This window comes from Chinchilla lanigera, unplaced genomic scaffold, assembly GCF_000276665.1.
Source record: "Chinchilla lanigera isolate Chin_1 unplaced genomic scaffold, ChiLan1.0 scaffold00064, whole genome shotgun sequence".
Classification (NCBI taxonomy): domain Eukaryota; kingdom Metazoa; phylum Chordata; class Mammalia; order Rodentia; family Chinchillidae; genus Chinchilla; species Chinchilla lanigera.
Window position 1 is genome coordinate 13,263,331 of NW_004955465.1, and position 7,661 is coordinate 13,270,991.

General features: G+C 53.8%; 3 non-coding genes across 3 annotated transcripts; 1 reads left to right on the top strand and 2 right to left on the bottom strand.

Moving 5' to 3' along the window:
- Positions 1 to 534: 534 nt before the first annotated feature.
- On the bottom strand, positions 535 to 606 carry Trnam-cau. The gene has a single exon. It is a non-coding gene; the product is annotated as a tRNA-Met (tRNA).
- A 3,801-nt stretch (positions 607 to 4,407) lies between these two features.
- Positions 4,408 to 4,489, bottom strand: Trnas-aga. Its single transcript has one exon. It is a non-coding gene; the product is annotated as a tRNA-Ser (tRNA).
- Positions 4,490 to 5,177: 688 nt separating this feature from the next.
- Positions 5,178 to 5,259, top strand: Trnas-uga. Its single transcript has one exon. It is a non-coding gene; the product is annotated as a tRNA-Ser (tRNA).
- The last annotated feature ends 2,402 nt before the right edge of the window (positions 5,260 to 7,661 follow it).

Consider the following 7,661-nt stretch of genomic DNA (forward strand, 5'->3'; position numbering starts at 1 on the left):
GACTGTCAGATGTGGTTGCAAAGTTGGGTGGAATGGTGCACACCTGTAATCCTAGCACACTGGGAAGCTGAGGCAGGAGGATGCCCAGGATACTTAGTGACTTAGCGAGACCCTATCTCAAAAAAACAAAAGGGCTTGGAGATGTAGCTCAGTGCCAAGGCCCTAGGTTCAATCCTCAGGATTGACAAAGGGTGGGGGTGTAATTGACAGGGAGGGCATAAAACTAGAGAGTGGCAGAACAGCAGAGTTCTGAAGCCAAGTCAGGAGGTTCTGCAGGCCCAAAGCGTCCATCCTGAGGGAGAAAATACGGGCCTTGTCTTGTTGTTTTTTTGTTGTTTTGGTTTTTCTCCGGTACCGGGAACCGAACTCACGACCTTGCGCTTGCCAGGCAGGCGCTTTTGCCACTGAGCTAAATCCCCAGCCCCTTGTCTTGATATAAAAATCTGAAGTAAGGTCGCTGTGCAGCTCGGGGTCACATGGTTCCGTGGAGAGGACAAGGGAGTGTGGGTCAACTCAGCGGCCGCAAAATACAACTAGCAGAGGATGGTTTCGACCCATCGACCTCTGGGTTATGGGCCCAGCACGCTTCCGCTGCGCCACTCTGCTTGTCGGCCATAAGTGGCGCGCTTCCCGATCTTATTGCATGCTCCACATCCACGCTCCGGTGCGGCCCAGGACGACGCGGGCGGAGGGCAGCGGGCAGGGCGGGGTTGACGCTGTCGGCGGCCCGGAGGCTGCGGCCGAAGCAAAAAGGTCTGCACAGAGTGAGGCGCCACAGGCCTAAGGTCAGAATTCGACCCAGCCAGGCAGAGCGCAGTGGATTTCATGGCCACTGGCAGAGGTGACTTTCTGTGTTGCAGATTTCCGGCGTGAACGGAGACATTCCTCGTATCCAGCTGTCTGTGCTCCTTGGTAAAAACCTAGGTGCACACAGAATTCCATGCAGTGAGATGTAAGGGACAGTTGTGCTTGGGGTGATGGAGGAGAGCATCACCTGCTGCCCTCCCAAGGTCTGGCACATCGTCTTGGAACAACTTGGTCCGTTCGTCCACCTGGAGGGAGAAGGTGGAGAGGTCTCCTGAGGAGAGGGAGTTTTTAAACGCTGATAATCTGCGGGGGAGCTGCCTTACTCCTACTGGCCACACCGGCTGGTGTGGGTCCTTGGTTCAGTGATAATGGAAATTAACACTGGGGCAACAGCACAAATTTACTCTAGAATTCACAGAGAGTAAGAGGAAGTGGGAAGGGACTTTAGTGTGAGGAGCCGAGGGCTGAAGGGGCGCAGCTCTGACAGGGGCAAATAACAGTAAGACGGGGAGGATCTGACAGCCACGGTCACCTGACCTGTGAAAGAGTGGACTGGCATTATGGTGCCCTGGGCTCTGGCTGGTCATTAGCTCAGCCTGCTCTGGAGGAGCCCTTCCGACAGGAGAGCGGTGGGTCCCCAGGTGCTGACTGCTCTGCTTGGAAGGGGGCAGGCTCGGCTCCTGTCAGGCAGCAGCCTCTTTGCAGGGTGACCTCACCCCGGGGTGGCTCCACGGGTCTGTTTTGCCTGGAATCCGAGGTGGCTTCAGGGTTAGGACAATGGTTGGAGACGTCTAGGCCTCTCTCCAGGGTGTCTGGAGCTGGACAGTGTAAGAGTGGGCAAGTGGATGTCCCTGCAAGCCCGGAATGCTACTCACTTGCTGGGCTCAGTCTTGAAGGGGAGGAGACAGGCTAGGTCAGTGATGACGAACCTTTTAGAAAGGAGCGCCCAAACTGCAACCCCAAACCCACATATTTAACACAAAGTGCCAGCCCTGCAAGTAAACCTGAATACGTACTGAGATTTTAGTTTAGGAAAAAAAACAGCTCATACATTGACATCTTTTGTCTTGAAAAACAAGTAACATGCATGCCATAGGTGCACATTTGGTGGGCTAGGCACACTTAGTGCAACAGACTTGTGCGCTGCTCACGCCTACGTCCAGAACCCAGGGGGCCTGCACCCAAGCTGTAAGGTAATAAAGGAGACCGGGGCACCAAGCTCAGCAGGCCCAGCCTCTAGGTTGCTGTTGCACAACCCCCGTCTCAAGGAAGAAAACATAGAAGGATCAACTTTTGACGCTAGCTTCTGCCTATGGTGAATTTTAAGTTTAATTCCACCCAGTGCACTTACAGCGAGCACCGTCTATGGAGGTCTGGTTTCTCCGTAACCAACACATAAATGCACAGGACCTAGCAGACTGAGGAAACATTGTACATCCCACATGAACACAGACACAACGTGGATTAAGAAGGGAATTTGGTGTTAAAACCAGAGCTTGCAAAGCTTGGGGTATAATTTCCTCTCCTTCACATCTCCTTGGAACAACGGAACTGCCTCGTGAGACCCATGTACTGGCTCTGCGGGCAGCCACTCCCTGACCAGTTTACAGGTGCTCTAAGAAGCAAACCTAGAGGGGGAAGCAGACTGGATGAGAATGCGAATGAAATAGGCAGCAGATTCAGCTAAGAAAGCTACCGAGCTAGGTCCTTCCTGCGACCGAGACGCGACGTCAGAAGTCTGAGAAGGTCATCCTTCCTACAGATAACGTTCATTTTCTCGTGTTAGGCCAAGGGTTGCGACTGGTGTTCTAGACACAAAAGTAATCAAAGCGAGGCTCGCCCTTGACGGGGTGGATTAGCACCTCCCAGGAATACCCTGCAAACGGAAACCAGCTGGCGCAAGAAGAGCCCGGGGTAGCCTGCGGCCGGCAGCACAGAGGCGCGAGGAGCGGGTGCACGCGCCCTGTGAGGACTTCGTGTCCAGGCGCAGGGAGGGTGGAGAGGCCGTGGGAAGAGTCGCAGGCGGGGACTCGGCCCGGGGAGCGGCAGCCTGTGGGCGCGGACCTCTGAGGAGGAGACTGGTGGAGCTGGCCGTGGGGTTATCCCGAGGGCTCCACAGTCATTTCCTTCGTTATAAATGTGGCTGCTTTTGTCTGTGGACCTCAGAAATATCCTTGAGCACAACCGTTTCCCCTAAAGATCTGCACACGGGGGCAGTCGAGAGTGTAGCTTTGGCAGCAGCTTCCTCACCCAGCAAGGGCCTGGCAAGACGCCTCCATTCCTGGTGCCTTTGGAGAAAGAGTTCAGACAAGACCCATGGGCTCTTCGACAGCTACCGGTACAGTTCATTGCAAAATGATAGATTATCGGGGAGAGCAGGCTTCAAGCGCGAAGGCGGGCCAGTGCCGAGGTGGCCGCTGCCCGGAACAGGCCTTGGTTCCACTTCTGTGGTTCGCTGGGCCCCCCCAGGAGCACCCTGCCCTTCCCCCTGCTCGGTTCTTGGACAGTAAGAGGGCCGTGGACCATTCAGGGGAGCAGGCCCCGCTCCCTCCGCAGTGAAGCTTCCCTTCGGGTTGAGGCCTCGAGGTTTCTCCAACCCCGGCCCACCCTGTGTCTGCACTTCGCTCCGCCCTGGCCTCGTCAGCACAGCGGGGGGCGGGTCCTCTTGACCCACAGTTCGACGCCGCAGGCCCAGGCGAATTTCATCTCCAGCGAATTGCTAGAAAGCAAAGGAGGAACACCGTGTCTTCTTCAAAGCTGCGCCGGCTGCTCCGGACTGCTTTCTGCCCGGCAGCTCTGTCGGTAGCAGATGCGTGGCGCTGTGGGAGAAGCCACTCTCCCCGGGAGACACCCACTCGGCACCCACCCACTGTCGCGCGCGCATCTTAGGCATTTTCCCAAACAGCCCTGGCAGCGCCCCCGCAACCCCAGGGCCCGGAGGTCAGAAAAAGGCTCTCGTCTCTCCGGGAGCGGAGGAGCTGTTCTAGGAAACCCGAGCACGCCTGGGAGACTCGCGCCCCGAGGGCGACGGGGAAACGTTCTTCCGTGCTGGGTCCCTCACAGCGAGGCGCAGCTCGCCAGCTCCGATGCCCGGCTTGAAGCTGCTGAGGAAAGGCGGCGTTCGGGTCGCAGCGCTCGGAGTCCCGAGTGAGTCCTGTAAACCGGAGGCCGAGGCCGGCCCGCCCGCCCAGATCCAGTCGAACCGGCCCCTCGAGTTTCTGCTCTTGGAGGTGCTGGGCGTGGACCGGGGCTGGGTCCCCTGCGCGCCGAGCGGGGCAGGGAGGACGACCGCGCACGGGAGCGGCTCTGGGAGGGCGCGCGCTGCCAGCCCTCCCCGCGGAAGGACGCTTTCCAAACACTGATTTTTTCTGATGGCAAAAAACGCATCGCCCACGCTTGGGCCGTACTTGGAGGAAAAAATCAGGAATGCGTTCGAATCACTTACTACCAAAAAGGAGTATAATTTTCCCACGTTGTTTTCGAAGGCAAGCTGGTCGATATTTTTTTTAAAAATTGAAGCCACGAAGTGAAAAAGCAATTACGTTTCTTTCTCAGAAACAGCAGAACTTTAACTAAACTTACCCCTCCCCAGGGGTAGGTCGTAGTCGGCAGGATTCGAACCTGCGCGGGGAGACCCCAATGGATTTCTAGTCCATCGCCTTAACCACTCGGCCACGACTACTTATGAAAGGTATTGATCCTTAACATAAGTAGCTACAACCTGCTGTGGCGTTGCACGCTGGTAATCCCAGCATTCGGGAGGCTGAGGCAGGAGGATCGCGGCTAGTTCGAAGCCAGCTTGGGCTACACTGTGAGTTCAAAGCTAGCAAAACCCCGTCTAAAAAAGAAAAGATAAGTGCGCTGAATTTTATTTAGCTCGTTTCCAAAAAAAAAAAACATAACTCCGCTAGTTCACTTATAGTACTGCGTTTGGATAACAATGATTTCTTCACACTCTAGAAAAACAAACACAGAGTTCCACAGTCCAGAACCTGCACTGCCCGTATTTTGGAATGTTTCCCTTCCCCAGCATTCCACACACAAAACATCCCTGCTACTACACCCTGCTCTTTTCAATAACCTTGTAGCGCAAACATGCCCTAGAGCAACTGCAGTCGTGTCAACGTGTTCTCTTTAGTGGCTTAGGGATGATTTATCAGACACACCGCACCAGAACCCCATCCAGTCTCCTCTTTTTCATATCAAGGTTTCAAGAGCGAGCTGTGCGGGACGCTCAGTTTCTCCCAGGTGGTGCGGCTTCCCAAGAGCGCGCGACTCCGCCCCATCCCGACTGGAGGTCACGGCCGGGGCGCCCAGCTCCGCGCACTCGCTGTTTTTCCATCTCAGCCCTCTAGTGACGTAGGAACGAGGTAGTCGTGGCCGAGTGGTTAAGGCGATGGACTTGAAATCCATTGGGGTCTCCCCGCGCAGGTTCGAATCCTGCCGACTACGGTTTTAACAGCAACGCGCTGCTGGGTGGCTTCAAGGGCCAGCGTGGATCGACGAGACTGCTCGGTGCCCGTACCCGTTGTCGTGCGTGGGAGAAGAAAGTGACGCCTCGACTGTGAACCCGGAGCCTAGTTGTAGGCCCAGAGCAGAACCTTTCTTGAGCAGGTCCTGCCCTCGCTATGGCGTTCAGAGTAAAAGTATTTCTGTGTGCTTCTCAGACGACCGGAGGAAACGAACAGATTCGGACACTTAGGATTTTAGTCTTTGTCCAGAGAAAGCAAGAAAGACGGAAACAATTGTGGAGGAGCGTGAAGACGACGTGGAGACGGCCAGAGGAAAAGGAAAAGAAAATCGGCAGAGAAAACACAGATGCAGAATATAGGAAAGGAGACGAGTACACTGCAACATTTCAGGGGGAAATGGATCCCAGCGAGTCAGTATCAGGGTAATTTGTTGTAAAACCATGTGACTTTGAAAATGAAGACATAGGTATTTGGGGAGCAAGTAAAAAGCTCACATTATTCCTAAAGAGAAGTCCGGAGAGTGTTGTGGGAAAGGAGAACCATGCACAAGATGTGTAAGAAAGCAACGGTCATCAGGGATTTTATACTCAGCTAAAATGCATTTCGTGTTGAAGAAAGTGTATTCATGCTATGTGTGGTGTTGCACGCCTGTGATCCCAGCGCTTGGGAGGCGGAGGCAGGAGAATTATCAAATTTGAAGCCAGTTTGGGCTACCTAGTGAGTTCAAGCAAGTTTGAACTCCATAGTGAGACCCTGTCCCAAGATAACAAACAAGGCCAGTTTGAATTCCATAGTGAGACCCTATCTCAAGATAAGAAACAAGGCCGGGCCGTGGTGGCTGAGGCCTGTAATCCCAACACTTGGAAGGCTGAGGTAGGAGAATTATTGGAAGTTCGAGAACAGCCTGGGCTACAAAGCGAACTTGACGCCAGCCTGAACTGCATAGCGAGACCCTGTCTCAAAAAGACAAAACAAAAAATAAATAAAATACATTAAAATAAAATGGTGTATCACTTCACACTTTTTGATTGAGGTAAAATTAGGATGACAGAAATTTTAAAGTGTTGTAGGGATGTTTATATGCACATAATGCTGGCGAGAAGTGAGGAAATTAATGCAGCAAAAGTCTAGCACCATCTAATTTAATAAAGTGTAAATTACAAAATGATTCCATACTATCCATCCAATTCATTTTTCCCAGAAGTCTCCAGGAAGATATCTGTGAACTGGTATTTATACTGCTTGGATTTCTAATCACTCTCTTTTCTGATCCAGCAGTTAGTGAGCTGACAGAACAGAGCGGCTGCCTGAACAGGAGTACAACACTGCAAGTGGATGTAACAAAATCCAACACAGGAATGACGTAAGGATCTGTTTACTGTTCAGATATGATTTTTGAAGCAGCAAATAAAACAGAATTAGATATTTCACGAGAAAAACATTGGAATAAAAAATTACCTAAGAATTTTAAAATACCAGAAGAACGAATCTGGAGTTAGACGACATAGTGTTACAGTTTGAAAAGGAAAATGTTAATATTTTTGTTTGTTTGTTTGGTACCGGGAATTGAACTCATGACTCAGGCAGGAAAATGTTAATAAACCGTTACTTTGAAAGTGGAACATTACATGGACCAGTACACAATGTGCCTTGAACTGTGGGATGTATGGAACTCGGTTTACGGCCGCACTGTAATCCAAAGCCAAGCTATGACTCAGGATTGTGTGGGTGGTGCCGGGGCCTCCAGCCGAGATCAGAAACACAGAAATGGTGTTTTTCGTCCGTGCGGCAGGGGAGAACGCCTCTCAGCGTTGTTGTCCCCTGGGGTGTCAGAAATGCCTGCTCCAGGACGGGGGCTTTGAGTGGTTCTCAAAAGCGGGGGCTTCGCTGTGCCGTGGCTCCGTGAACATTGCGAAAGCAGCAATACGGGTCTCCGCCGCTCTTACCTTCGAAGCCTTTCAACCCGTGGGTATTTCCAAGAATAGCAAAACGCTTTACACTTTCCCTGCCTGATCGCCCTGCTCCGCAGCGGGGCGCGGGGCGCGGCCGCAGGTCCCGGCGGAAAGGTGCTGTCAACCGCGCCCCCTCCGGCGCCACCGAATCATCTGCTGCCCACATTTGCGGTGTTTGGAATTCCAGCGCCGCGGGCGGGCGGGCGGGGGCCGCCTCCTCCCCGCAGGGCCCGGAGGACCTGGGGGTTCGGGGCGGAGCCGACTTCCGTCACTCACTTCTCGGAAAGGCGGAGGGCGGTGTTTCCAGCAGAAGTGAGGTCCACGGCGGCTTAAACTCGGACCGCCGGCGTGAGCGGCCGCAGTGCTGACCGAGCCACCGCGGGCCTCCGGGGGCGCCGCGGCTCGAACCGCCCCGCGCGGATCCCAGGGC